An 11,471-nucleotide genomic window follows, 5' to 3' on the forward strand; every position below is an offset into this window, starting at 1 on the left:
AACTAAGCAGGCGGTGAGACTTGTGTTTTTGAAGATCGAGGTTGGCCCAGTTGGGCGGGGCTCAGTGTAACAGCTCAACTCCCCACTAGATGGCACTACTAGCCTACTGGGGTGGATCGTTGTGGCACTCGTAAGTGCATATGCACCTGTGCAGGAGCGGTGAAAATGGCACCAGCCAGTTACCCAGGCTGTTCTCCCAAATCAGCAGTCACACACCCGTCCTCGGTCTTCAGCGCTCGTCCACCCCCCGCTTCTTCACTCTCCGTGACCAGGCCCCAGGCAGCACCTCTCTTCCGAGTTCTGTCTCAGATGCGGCTGTTTTCCTCGGCCCCTTACTTCTGAAGGACTGCGGCTTTGACCCCTTCCGCCCCTCTGCGGGAGGGTCTCACGGAGCAATGGCCAAATGCTGGCTGCACCCACGGATGCTTGCTGGACCCTGCTGCTGCTGCTGCCTCAAGACTGCGGCCGGGTGCCACCTGCCCCAGAAAACGTTCACAAGATAGTGTAGCAGCAGCGTTTCAGGGATTATGGAAAATCACAACACACATCTGTTATCAGAGTTCACTCTTAATGACCTTGTTCCAGCACCAGTGAATGTGGCCATTTTCTGGGGTCTGCTGGGACCAGATGGCTTCAACAGTCTCTACCAAATGTCCTTCCAGCAGTGGAACCGCTTTTCCCTGTGTGGCCTGAGAACCTCCCGGACCCCTCTCTGCTTCTGGGGATTCGCCCTTCCCACCAGAGCACCGCCAGGTATCGAGCTGCAGACTTTGTGCTCCCCTTGTTTACAGTCTTATTGGAATTTAAACCCTCTCCTTTCTTCTTTCTCCCTTTTTAGCTTAGTCCCTGCGGCTGTTTCCAATTTTCCACTTTCTCTCCAGTTGCTTTTGGGGAGGGGCGCTTTTCCCGTATTCTCCCCTGCCCCCAGTCTCTGTCCTCTCTCCGCTCACAAAAACACCTCCCTTCCTGCTCCTTTTCGTTCCCCAAGTTCACCTCTCCGCACCATTTACCTGCTGAATTCTGTGGTTCAGGTTGTGCAGATTGTTGTGTTAATCCTCCAATCAGTTTTCTAGGTGTGTAGGATGGTTTAGTGTTGGTCTGGCTGTATTTCATGGATGCAAGACACACAAAACAATGAAACCCTTTTGATTACCTTTTTTGGGGGAATACTGAAATTCCTAATCCATGGAGAAAAATGAACTAAAACATGGTCTTCCCTAGTAAGTGGAGAAATCTCTAATTCTGTAGCATCTACAACACAGTCCTAGGAAAGTAGTGTTGTTATCCCCACTTTTCAGATAAGAAAACAAAGTTGTGGAAAGCATAAGCAATGTATCCAAGATTCCCTAGCTAGTAAGCATAGAAGCAGAACATCTGTTCAGATCTGCCTAGCTGTACTGCCTCCACCTCAAAGTGGGGGCAGAGTGTGGAACTAAGGCCAAACCCAGCTTCCTCCCTTGGCTCACTGGGAAGTTAGGGCTCCTTCTGCTATAAATACTGTCTCTTCGCCTAAACCCTATTTGTTCCCACTGTCCTGCCCTCAGCCTTCTGCAGTTGGCAGTTCCCCATTTCTCCTTTTCACTCTCACCTTTGAATTCCTGTCTTTAAGGACCAAGGGGGCCAATGAGGGAGAGGAGTTGAATGAGAGGGTAATGTAGATGCATATGTGAGGCAACTGAAGCCCCTATTTGGTCCTCCTCAATTCACGTTCCTGAAAGGAAAGTGGTAGGAAATAAATACATAGATACCTAGTTTTTCCATTTTGAGACTGCAAAAGGTGTATCCTAAAAAAAGGGACTTTAGGCATCAATGGAGGGGGATAGTTGGGAGAGGCACCTCCCTGATACTTCTGCAATCATAAGACGTACATCTGGAAACATATGTTTAATAATTCTCCATCAGCCTGGGATTTGTATAACTCTAAACAGACAACACAGAAATGCAGTCGGTATGCATCTATCTTCCCCCATATAATTAGGTCCACAATCATAACGCCTGGATGTCTGCATATGTGTGTGTGAGCCACTTGTATTAGTTTCCTCTGGCTATGTAACAAAGTACCACAACCTAAGTATCTCACAACAACAGAAATTTATTTTCTCAGTGTTTTGGAAGCCAGAAGTCTGCAATCAGTATCACTGGGCTAAAATCAAGATGTGGGCATGGCCAAGCTCCCTCCAGAAGCTCTAGGGGAGACTCGGTTCCTTCTCTCTTCCGGCTTCTGGTGGCTGCCAGCATCCCTTGTCTTGTGGCTGTATCATTCCAGTCTCTTGTCTCCATGTTCGTACTGTCTTCTTTTCTGTCTGTGTCAAATCTCTCTGTGTCTGTCTCCTGTAAGGACACTATGATGGCATTTAGAGTTCTCCTACACAATCCAGGAAATCTCTCCATCTCAAAATCCTTTATTGCATCTGCCAACCCCCCTCCCCCCTTTTTTAAGAGGTAACATTTACAGGTTCCAAGGATTAGCATTGGCAAGTACTGTCTCCAGACACTGCTGGTGGCTGTTGTTCAGTTTACCGTACTACTGTGAAACAAATAGTATCTGGACCCTCTTGCAACCATGAATATTAAATGATAATCACTTATGTCACTTCAGGTAGCTGAAAGCACAGTGGAAATAGAATTCATCCTGTCACTTAAGCAAAGAAAATTTGGAACTGCACTGGACCTTAGAAATCACTATTTTGCAAGCGAGGAAGCTGGAAATTGCACAGCCCCTAATGGCAGCCCAGAGCTCTTTCCATTCTACTAGATCTTCTTTTTCATTTTTATGTGATTTGATTTCTATCTGTTACACTTACTAAAGATCATCACTTTAATGGGATCTGTTAATTTCATAAATTATGGTAGACTTAATGCTTAGAACAGATATTACAATGGAAATGTTTATATTTTCTTTTTATCCTGATAAAATGGCTTTAAGAGTACATTTAAAATTCTCACCTCAGAGCCATTTCTGTCTTCTAAGCCATTCATAATTCCCCTTTCCATTTCAATGAAACTATTTACCTATGCTTTCAAGTTGTTCCATCACCATATTGCTTATTTTAGCTTGTTTTCTACCATCACCAGGTATTAACTGCGTAAAGATGTAAAGCAAAAACAAGTTTGCAATTTTAGCATGCAAGTTTCATCAAAATTTCAAAAAATCTTAAAACATACATCATGCAAAAGAAGTTAATGCCAATACAATCATAAATGTAAAAGAAGACATTCATTAGAGGTATATTAAAGATGGTGCTTTCGTAATGATACATCAGTTCTGAGAGAATTCATAAAGAACAAAAGACAACGATGAAATCAGAGTGAATGAGGCTGAAAGTCACTCCATAAATTTTGTAAAGTAGTTCTGAACCTTTTCTTGAATCACAGGCTCCTTGAGAATCCAATAAGATATGAATCCTATCAAAATAATCCACATCACTGATGTTTTCCTTTGGACTTCAGGAGACCATAGACTTTGTAAAGCCCAACAACTGGCTTGAATTTAAGAATCTGTATTAGACTGATTCCATTTCCAAATGTGTGTCCAGCACCCTAACCCAGGAGCTTAAGTCAGTTACAATAGGAAAGGACCATAACAGACTTACAAAGTAAGCTCAACCAAATATTCTCTTTTTGATGATTTTTAAAAAGGAAAAAAAAAACCAACAGAAGATGACTAAGACAACACATACTCCTAAGGGGTGAGTGGATTTCTTAAAATACATAAGTGAATCCACTACTTACTAATATGGGAAGTTCACTACTAATATGGGTCATATTCTCTCTCAAAAGGTAACATTACTCCTGGAATACATAAAATTTGTACCTGTAGTTTGAAGTTCATCCAAATAAATACTGTCAAAAATTTTAAGAAAATATTTTATTTTGGAAAAAAATGCAACAATTAATGGCAAAAATAAACCAAATTACCAAGATACTCAAGGAAAGAGACTACATTTGCATCCCAAACAGCATGCAAACAAGCAGAGAGATTACTATAATGGAAAACTCCAATAAAGACTAGTCCTGAAAGTACCAAGCAAGACACCAAATTATGAAAAGGGCCAGGCTTCTTGATAAGGAGTCTGCTAACTGTAAAAACTCAATTCTCAGTCATTAATAACAGTGTTCTCTGCACCTGAAAATACCTACTTTACTCCTGCTAGAAATGACCATAGCATTTCCAAGGGGAAAATAAACCACATTCTTAGATTTATTTTGAGCCATCCATGAAGGGACAGAGTCTGGGAAAAAAATCTGGCCTAAGTTAGCGACCATATTAGAAACCTTGATTTAGTTAATAGATTTTGATGGAGATAAAAACAAAAGGTGATAATAAACTTATCTGTCCCTGCCACCAGGATTCCTCCACCTTAGGAAGCTGTTCCTGCCTCCTCAGAGCACTGACTCAGTGAAAGAATGGCCACAACAAGCACAGGAATATGGTTTCTCTCCACTAGGAATCCGCTGATGGGGCCGAAGGTATGCCAGCCTCGTGAAGGTCCCTCCACACTCATCACAGTAGAGGGAGTGCTCTCCAGAGTGTGTTTGCTGGTGTCTTTTTTTTTTTTTTAATGTCTATTCATTGATTTTTGGAGAGAGAGAGAGAGAGAGGGAGAGAGAAAATCCCAAGCAGACTCCACACTGTTGGTGCAGAGTCTGACGTGGGGCTTGCTCTCAACTGTCAGATTATGACCTGAACCAAAATCAAGAGTTGGACACTTAACTGACTGAGCTGCCCAGGTCCTCCTGTTGGTGACTTTTTAACCTGACCAAATGAACAAAGGCCATTCTTGGCACTTGTATGGCCTGACCTGTCGATGGATCATGTTTGGATAGAGGGTTTAGATATGCTTACATAGAGGGTTTGGTTTGCAAAATCACTGCAACAAACAGGAAAAATGTATAATTTGGAGTCCTCTTTTCCTGTATTTCACCCATCTGAACTGTGATGGTTCTGATGCAGTGTAGCAGGACTTTTTCAAGACACCATTTCCCACGGCCATATTAGCACACGCCATGTTGTGTACATTACACCATTGCCTCCACACATCTGTGAAGATGAAACCTTTATCACATTCAGGGCACTTATAGGCTGGTCCCTAGAATGAATCAACTTGTGCAGGTGTAGGTTGGCAGCCCGCGAGGGTTCCTGGCTACAAGAGGGGGCAGCAATAGGAATGTTCCACTACATGATTCTTTATGTGCTCCCAAAGTCCTGAAAAGATTTCCTGCAGTTCTTATGTTGCTAAGAGCAATATTTTCTCGAGATTGGTTCTAGGTTTTCATCAGATGAATCAATATGGATAATATTTTCATCATCCTCTGCAGGATTTTCTGAAGTTCTTCCGAGTGCCCAGAGGATGGTGGTTCTAAATCCCATGCTATAAGTCAGACTGGGAACCAGAAGTGACAGAGGCTCCTACAGTGGTTTCCCTTTGTGAGTGGTAGTCAGTTTCATCAGTTTCCTGAGTTCCACCGGAAGCATTTGCCTACCTGAGGGATCCGCAGAGAGACAGCCAATCTTGGAAAGTGGCAAAGACTCTGCTTGAACTTCCAGATGGAGGCTGGATTTCTGGTGCATCTTCTGCTGGCTCAGGAGGTATTCCTCTGAATATGATTTCTCTGTGTCCTGGGCATCTCTTAACTGCCATGCTACCTCCATACCCATCCTGGGGCCACTGGGCAGCTATTCTTGGCTTTTTATTGAAGTTCTGGTCCTCTGGTCTTATGTACTTTCTGAACAGATTTGATACAGCTTCATTTTATCTTTTAAAAATTCTAAGGCAAAAAAGGATAACTTTTATTCACAGAAATAGTTAAAATTTACTCTTGGAACTATAAAATTATTTCTGTTTTTCTAAACAGTTAAAATAGTTTCTAATTCTACAAAGAATTAGAAAAATGTTTGCCTGACTTTCAGTCAAGATGGTTCTGTGAATTTACAGTTTAACCACCACTCCCAAAATACATGGCAACGCAATGATAAATAAAATATAAGAAAGGAAGAACAATTAAAATACAGCTGTGCTCAGAAGCTAGATTAAAATCCTCATGGACCATAACTGAATAGAAACAATGCAGTAATTGGGGCTAATAATGTACACCTGTTGGGTTCTGGGTCAGAGAATTGGCTGATGTGGCTGGGAGTCTAATTCTCAACTTATGTGTAAGTGAAGTAAATAGTGGAGCCGGGCTGGAAGAAAATGTGATCCCAACCTGTGAGATGGCTTATCTAAAGCTTCGTACCTAGAATAGCAGATAGAACCAGATACAGCCTCTCAACAAGGATGTAGTCAAGATAGAAATAAATAAATAATATAGAAAACAAACGACTAAAGGATCACAACCAGAAGCTAGTCCTTTGAATACACTAATCAAAAAGAGAAAACACTAGTAACTGATAAAGGGAAAAGGAGGGAGAACACAAAAATACTAGAAATTAAAAGGACAAAATTGTATTTACAGTAGAAAACTTGAAAACTAGAATAGAATAAACATTTCAATAAATTAAATTTGCCCACAAGTTTAAAAACTTAAATGAAATGGAAAACTTTCCATAAGACTATATATACATCATCAAAGTGGCATCAAAAAGCTAAAAATTTAAATAAGGCAATAACCAGTAAAAAAAAAAAATCTATTGTTGAAAATATTCTTTTCCTCTAAACCTAAAAAAACAAAAAACAAAAAACCACAAACCTTAGGCTTATGTGGTTTTAAACTAAATTCACTGATGGGCATTAAGGAGGGCACTTGTTGGGATGAGCACTGGGTGTTGTATGTAAGCGATGAATCATGGGAATCTACCCCCAAAACCAAGAGCACACTGTATACACTGTATGTTAGCCAGCTTGACAATAAATTATATTTAAAAAAATTTAAAAATAAACAAAATTCACTGAATCTTCAAAGAACACAATCCTTTTCTAATATAAGCCACCCTAGAGAAGAACAAAGAGAGAAGGGAACTTTATAACAAGACTGGATTAGGACAACGAAAAGAAAATTATGGCCATATCTCACTTATAAATGTAAATACAAAAATCCTTAGTAAATATTAGCATATCAAATCCAGCATGAAAAATGAAAATCCAAAAGTCAACAAATGAACAAACAAAACCAAATACATCATGCAAGTGGCATGACTTCATTATTTTTTATGGCTGAAAATATTTCATTATATATATCTATCTATATATATATCTTCTTTATCCATTCATCAGTTGATGGACACCTGAGATGCTTCTGTATCGTGGCTATTGTAAATAATGCTGCTATATACATAGGGGTCAACTTATCCCTTTGAATGAGTGTTTTTGTATTCTCTAGGTAAATGCCAAATAGTGCAATTGCTAGGTCACAGGGTAGTTCTATTTCTAGCTTTTTGAGGAATCTCCACACTGTTTTCCAGAATGACTGCACCAGTTTGCATTTCCACCAATAGTTCATGTAGTTTCCTTTTTCTCCACATCCTCGCCAACGCCTGTTGTTTCTTGTGTTTTTGATTTTAGCCATTCTGACAGGTATTAGATGGTATCTCATTGTAGTTTTGATTTGTATTTCCCTGATGGCAAGTGACGATGCACTTGTCGTGACCAGCTCAGAGTGTTGAATGGAAGTGTGACATCACTATATTGTGCACCCGAAACTAGTATAACACTGTATGTTAACTAACTGGAATTAAAATAAAACTTAAAAAAATACAACAAAATCACACACGCACACACACAGAAACCAAACCCAAAAAATAAAAAAACACATCATGACCGAGAAGGGCTTAACCCACCCCTCCCCCAAAAAAGATGTTTCAACATCAAGACATTTTATTGAAGTAATTAGCCACATTAACTGATTAAACTGAAAGAAATGTAGGATCATCTTAACAGATATGATGGAAAGCATATTCAATAAAATACACTAGAAATTCATGATAGAAGCTCTTAGAAACTATGAAGTAAAAAGATACTTTGAAATTCCTTGAAAATAGCTTAAGACAAGAACCAAAGTACTAAGTGCTTTATTTGGGAGATGACCCCAGGAAGCAGCGGTGAGGTTTCAGGCGAATGACACAAGCAAGGAAAGTAAGTCAATATAAGGGTGTGTTTTAAAGACTGCTGTTATAAGCAGCAAGGTCTCAATATTTATATCACTGAGGCCCCGAGGAGCATGAAAGGAGTGGTCCATCAGACAAAGGAAAGGCTGGGAGCTGGGGCATCTATCTATGAGCTGCCATTCACAATTGACTGAGGGGCGACCCCAGGAGCATTAACACTCCTAGCCCAGCACCAGTACAGCCCACAAGGACTGAGTGGGCTCCTGTGGTTTCTGGAAAGGCCCGCAGAGAGGCCATAAAGGGGAAAAAAGTCACCAGAGACACATGGCATACACTTGAAGTAAGATGCTTTTAGAATAAGTCAACTATGTTCATTATAGATGCAGCTAAAATTAGAGATGGAGGGGATGTGATACTAGACCAAAAATGTCTGCTACAGCTACCTAACAAAAACCTACAACTGACATCACAATGGTGAAACTCTCTAAAGTCAGGAACAAGACAAGGAGGCCTCTTCCTATGACTACTACTATTTAACACTGTACTTAGGACCTATCTGATCCTTTCAAAGACCCTATCTGATCATTTCAAAGGATCCTATCTGATCCTGTCAAAGAAAAAGAAAAAAAGAAGTGCAAAAATTTGAAAAGAAGGGACAAATTGTCTTTATTTGTAGATGATATATCTGTCTACAAAAAAAGTCTAAAAAATTGACAAACCATTGGAACTAAACACAAGATTAACCTATAAAAATTGATAATTTTTTTAAAAAATGCTTATTTATTTTAGAGACAGAGTGTGTGTGAATGAGTGGGGGAGGGGCAGAGAAAAAGGGAGACAGAAAATTCAAAATGGGATCTGCACTGAGAGCAGAGAGCCCAAAGGAGGGGTTTGAATTCATAAACTGTGAGATCATAACCTGAGCTGAATTTGGACACTTACCCAGTTGCACCACTCAGGTGCCTCCAAAATCAATAGATTTTTATACACCAGCAATAATCAATTTAAAATGTAACAAAAAATAGGTAACATTCACATTAGCAATAAAACCACTGTGATCTCTGGGAATAAAATCCAATAAAAGATTAGCAGGACTCATGGGGAAAATTATAAAATGTTATCAAGCAACATAATGTAGAACCTGACTGAAAACAAGATATATCAGATTCATGTTCATAGTTGGAAGAACTCAATATCATAAAGATTGCATTATCTATAACTTAATTCACAAAGTCAATGGGTTCCCAATATGAATGTTATGGACTTTAAAGGCCCACAAACAATCAAAATAATTTTGATTTTGGGGTGGACAAAAAACCAGAAAGGGCAGCCTAACTAGTTAGTAAGACATGTGATACAATAAGTAATTTTGGAGTAATAAAGTCATTATATATTTATTATATTATATTGTGTTATATTTAACATAAATGTTAATAAAATGTTAAAAACTATAAGAAGTAACCATAAGCAATCTTTACAGCATAGGAGAGAATTTATTTTAACAAGAACCAAAGGAATTGTAAAGGAAAACATGGTAGAATTAGACTACATTAAAATTTTAAAGATCTGCAAAGCAAAGCATAACTAAATATAAAAGACAAGTGACAGTTTGGAAGGACATCTATGACACATTACTCTCAAATAACATCTGAATCAAAGAAAAATAGACAAAAGATTATGAAAAACCAATTCTAAAAGAAGAAACTCAAATGGCCAGTAAACATAGGAAAAGATGCTCAGTGTCATGATCCATCAAGAAAATGCAAAATAAAATGCAATTCCATTTCATGTCCATTAGATTGGAAAACTTAAAAGAACTGACAATCTCCTGATGTGATTCACTGAGGACACAGTTTCACTTATGTCATATTCTCGCCAAAAATGTATAACCGAATCTCACATGCACAAACCATTAGGCAAATCTAAATTTAGAACAGGAAACAAAATAACTGGCCTATACTCTTCAAATTCGTCAATGTCATGAAAAAGAAAAAAAGTCTCAGAAGCTTTTTCAGATTAAAGGAGACTTAGACAAGACAACTAAATTCAACACGTGTCCTGGATCAGAAAAAATTGCTAGAAAGGATTTGATGGGAAAATTGGTGAAATTTTATAATTCTATACCAATGTTAAGTTTCCTGAATTTGATAATTGTACCATGGTTACAAAAGAAAATGCCTTTGTTTTGGGGAGTTACATATGGGAATACTTAAGACTGACAAGTCATAATATCTACAATATTCAAACGGTTCAGGAAAAAAATATGTAAATAAAATACAAATATATACGAAAGAAAAGAAAGGAAAGAGGAAAGCAGAGAAGGATGGAGAAAGAAAGCAAATGTAGCAAAAGTATTAATAGTTGGTGAATCTATGTAGAATTTACATAGGAGGTCGTTAAACCATTCTAGCAACTTATCTGCTGATTTGAAATCTTATCAAAATAAAATGTTTGAAACATATGTTTATATCAAGTGTTAGTAAGGATGTAGGAAAATGGAAATTTTCATATTCTGAAGAAATGCAAATTAGTATAGTTGTTTGGATACTACTACTACCAATAATAATGTGGCATTATATTGATATATGATAATATAATATGATGATAATATGATAGTAGTGTAAGTAAACTATACATATCTATATCCTAGAATCTAGCAATTCAAATGGAATGTGGGAAGAAAATAATAGAAGTTTGTATTTATTCATTTCATCTTGTAAGAAAAATTTTACATTTGATAATGGATGTTATATATTTGTGTAATAGAGCATTTATATAATTTATAAATAATATAGAAATACTGGGGTTAGGCAGTTAAATTCTTTTTTTTTTTTTTTTTTTTTTTTGGCAGTTAAATTCTTATTGGTAGGGCAGTCTGGTCAGCAAAGTAGGAGACCACTGCATTCAAGAAATTCTAACATAAATGAGGATATATATATACATATATATATACACACACACACATATATATATACATACATATGTATATATACACATGTATATATACACATATATGTGTGTGTATGTATATACATATATATGTGTATATGTATGAATATTGGGGCACCTGGGTGGCTCAGTTGGTTGAGTGTCTGGCTGTTGATTTCTGCTCAGGTCATGAGCCCAGGGTCATGGGATTCAGCCCCAGGTTGGGCTCTGCACTGAGCGTAGAGCCTGCTTTAGATTTTCTTTCTCTCTCTCTGCCCCTCTTCCCTGCTCTCACTCTCTCTAAAATAAAAACAAAACAACTATATTTTTTAAAAAGTAATATTAACTGCTACATGATTTGTAATAGCAAAAATATGGAAACATCCTAAATACCCATCAGTAAGAAAAAGATAGATGAATTGTGTTTAATAATATGATGGGATACTAAATAGCAGATAAAAATAAATGAAATAGAGTTTTAAATATTAACATGGATAAG

This window comes from Prionailurus viverrinus, chromosome F1, assembly GCF_022837055.1.
Source record: "Prionailurus viverrinus isolate Anna chromosome F1, UM_Priviv_1.0, whole genome shotgun sequence".
In the NCBI taxonomy this organism is placed as follows: domain Eukaryota; kingdom Metazoa; phylum Chordata; class Mammalia; order Carnivora; family Felidae; genus Prionailurus; species Prionailurus viverrinus.